Source organism: Rhinoderma darwinii, unplaced genomic scaffold (genome assembly GCF_050947455.1).
Source record: "Rhinoderma darwinii isolate aRhiDar2 unplaced genomic scaffold, aRhiDar2.hap1 Scaffold_477, whole genome shotgun sequence".
Taxonomy (NCBI): Eukaryota; Metazoa; Chordata; class Amphibia; order Anura; family Rhinodermatidae; genus Rhinoderma; species Rhinoderma darwinii.
In genome coordinates, this window is record NW_027464023.1 from 132363 (window position 1) to 136594 (window position 4232).

Sequence of the window (4232 nt, forward strand, 5' to 3'; positions counted from 1 at the left end):
CTATGGGGGCATTATACTGTGTAGCAGCTATGGAGGCATTATACTGTGTAGCAGCTATGGAGGCATTATACTGTGTAGCAGCTATGGGGGCATTATACTGTGTAGCAGCTATGGGGGCATTATACTGTGTAGCAGCTATGGAGGCATTATACTGTGTAGCAGCTATGGAGGCATTATACTGTGTAGCAGCTATGGGGGCATTATACTGTGTAGCAGCTATGGAGGCATTATACTGTGTAGCAGCTATGGAGGCATTATACTGTGTCACAACTATGGGGGCATTATACTGTGTAGCAGCTATGGAGGCATTATACTGTGTAGCAGCTATGGGGGCATTATACTGTGTCACAGCTATGGAGGCATTATACTGTGTAGCAGCTATGGAGGCATTATACTGTGTAGCAGCTATGGAGACATTATACTGTGTCACAGCTATGGAGGCATTATACTGTGTAGCAGCTATGGGGGCATTATACTGTGTCATAGCTATGGGGGCATTATACTGTGTAGCAGCTATGGAGGCATTATACTGTGTCACAGCTATGGAGGCATTATACTGTGTAGCAGCTATGGAGGCATTATACTGTGTAGCAGCTATGGAGACATTATACTGTGTAGCAGCTATGGAGGCATTATACTGTGTCACAGCTATGGGGGCATTATACTGTGTAGCAGCTATGGAGGCATTATACTGTGTCACAGCTATGGAGGCATTATACTGTGTAGCAGCTATGGGGGCATTATACTGTGTAGCAGCTATGGAGGCATTATACTGTGTAGCAGCTATGGAGGCATTATACTGTGTAGCAGCTATGGAGGCATTATACTGTGTAGCAGCTATGGGGGCATTATACTGTGTAGCAGCTATGGGGCATTATACTGTGTAGCAGCTATGGAGACATTATACTGTGTCACAGCTATGGGGGCATTATACTGTGTAGCAGCTATGGAGGCATTATACTGTGTCACAGCTATGGGGGCATTATACTGTGTAGCAGCTATGGAGGCATTATACTGTGTCACAACTATGGGGGCATTATACTGTGTAGCAGCTATGGAGGCATTATACTGTGTAGCAGCTATGGGGGCATTATACTGTGTAGCAGCTATGGAGGCATACTGTGTCACAGCTATGGGGGCATTATACTGTGTCACAGCTATGGAGGCATTATACTGTGTAGCAGCTATGGGGCATTATACTGTGTCACAGCTATGGGGGCATTATACTGTGTAGCAGCTATGGAGGCATTATACTGTGTAGCAGCTATGGGGGCATTATACTGTGTAGCAGCTATGGAGGCATTATACTGTGTAGCAGCTATGGAGGCATTATACTGTGTCACAGCTATGGAGGCATTATACTGTGTAGCAGCTATGGAGGCAATATACTGTGTCACAGCTATGGGGGCATTATACTGTGTAGCAGCTATGTGGCATTATACTGTGTCACAGCTATGGAGGCATTATACTGTGTAGCAGCTATGGAGGCATTATACTGTGTAGCAGCTATGGAGGCATTATACTGTGTCACAGCTATGGGGGCATTATACTGTGTCACAGCTATTGAGGCATTATACTGTGTAGCAGCTATGGGGGCATTATACTGTGTCACAGCTATGGAGGCATTATACTGTGTAGCAGCTATGGGGGCATTATACTGTGTAGCAGCTATGGAGGCATTATACTGTGTAGCAGCTATGGGGGCATTATACTGTGTCGCAGCTATGGGGGCATTATACTGTGTAGCAGCTATGGGGGCATTATACTGTGTCACAGCTATGGGGGCATTATACTGTGTAGCAGCTATGGAGGCATTATACTGTGTAGCAGCTATGGGGCATTATACTGTGTAGCAGCTATGGGGGCATTATACTGTGTCACAGCTATGGGGGCATTATACTGTGTAGCAGCTATGGAGGCATTATACTGTGTCACAGCTATGGAGGCATTATACTGTGTAGCAGCTATGGGGCATTGTACTGTGTAGCAGCTATGGAGGCATTATACTGTGTCACAGCTATGGGGGCATTATACTGTGTCACAGCTATGGAGGCATTATACTGTGTAGCAGCTATGGAGGCATTATACTGTGTCACAGCTATGGAGGCATTATACTGTGTCACAGCTATGGAGGCATTATACTGTGTAGCAGCTATGGGGGCATTATACTGTGTAGCAGCTATGGGGGCATTATACTGTGTAGCAGCTATGGAGGCATTATACTGTGTAGCAGCTATGGGGACATTATACTGTGTCACAGCTATGGAGGCATTATACTGTGTCATAGCTATGGGGGCATTATACTGTGTCATAGCTATGGGGGCATTATACTGTGTCATAGCTATGGAGGCATTATACTGTGTAGCAGCTATGGGGGCATTATACTGTGTAGCAGCTATGGAGGCATTATACTGTGTAGCAGCTATGGAGGCATTATACTGTGTCACAGCTATGGGGGCATTATACTGTGTCACAGCTATGGAGGCATTATACTGTGTAGCAGCTATGGGTGCATTATACTGTGTAGCAGCTATGGAGGCATTATACTGTGTAGCAGCTATGGGGGTATTATACTGTGTAGCAGCTATGGGGATATTATACTGTGTAGCAGCTATGGAGGCATTATACTGTGTAGCAGCTATGGGGGCATTATACTGTGTAGCAGCTATGGAGGCATTATACTGTGTCACAGCTATGGGTGCATTATACTGTGTAGCAGCTATGGGGCATTATACTGTGTAGCAGCTATGGAGGCATTATACTGTGTCACAGCTATGGGTGCATTATACTGTGTAGCAGCTATGGAGGCATTATACTGTGTAGCAGCTATGGGGGCATTATACTGTGTCACAGCTATGGAGGCATTATACTGTGTAGCAGCTATGGAGGCATTATACTGTGTAGCAGCTATGGAGGCATTATACTGTGTAGCAGCTATGGGGGCATTATACTGTGTAGCAGCTATGGAGGCATTATACTGTGTCACAGCTATGGATGCATTATACTGTGTAGCAGCTATGGGGGCATTATACTGTGTCACAGCTATGGGGGCATTATACTGTGTCACAGCTATGGGGGCATTATACTGTGTCACAGCTATGGAGGCATTATACTGTGTCACAGCTATGGAGGCATTATACTGTGTCACAACTATGGGGGCATTATACTGTGTCACAGCTATGGAGACATTATACTGTGTAGCAGCTATGGAGGCATTATACTGTGTAGCAGCTATGGGGGCATTATACTGTGTCGCAGCTATGGAGGCAATATACTGTGTAGCAGCTATGGGGGCATTATACTGTGTAGCAGCTATGGAGGCATTATACTGTGTCACAGCTATGGATGCATTATACTGTGTAGCAGCTATGGGGGCATTATACTGTGTCACAGCTATGGGGGCATTATACTGTGTCACAGCTATGGAGGCATTATACTGTGTCACAGCTATGGAGGCATTATACTGTGTAGCAGCTATGGGGCATTATACTGTGTAGCAGCTATGGGGGCATTATACTGTGTAGCAGCTATGGGGGCATTATACTGTGTCACAGCTATGGAGGCATTATACTGTGTAGCAGCTATGGAGACATTTATACTGTGTAGCAGCTATGGAGGCATTATACTGTGTCACAGCTATGGGGCATTATACTGTGTAGCAGCTATGGAGGCATTATACTGTGTAGCAGCTATGGAGGCATTATACTGTGTAGCAACTATGGGGCATTATACTGTGTAGCAGCTATGGAGGCATTATACTGTGTAGCCGCTATGGGGGCATTATACTGTGTCACAGCTATGGAGGCATTATACTGTGTCACAGCTATGGAGGCATTATACTGTGTCGCAGCTATGGAGGCATTATACTGTGTAGCAACTATGGGGCATTATACTGTGTAGCAGCTATGGAGGCATTATACTGTGTAGCCGCTATGGGGCATTATACTGTGTAGCAGCTATGGAGACATTATACTGTGTAGCAGCTATGGGGTATTATACTGTGTAGCAGCTATGGAGGCATTATACTGTGTAGCAGCTATGGAGGCATTATACTGTGTAGCAGCTATGGGGGCATTATACTGTGTAGCAGCTATGGAGGCATTATACTGTGTAGAAGCTATGGGGGCATTATACTGTGTAGCAGCTATGGAGGCATTATACTGTGTAGCAGCTATGGAGGCATTATACTGTGTAGCAGCTATGGAGGCATTATACTGTGTCACAGCTATGGG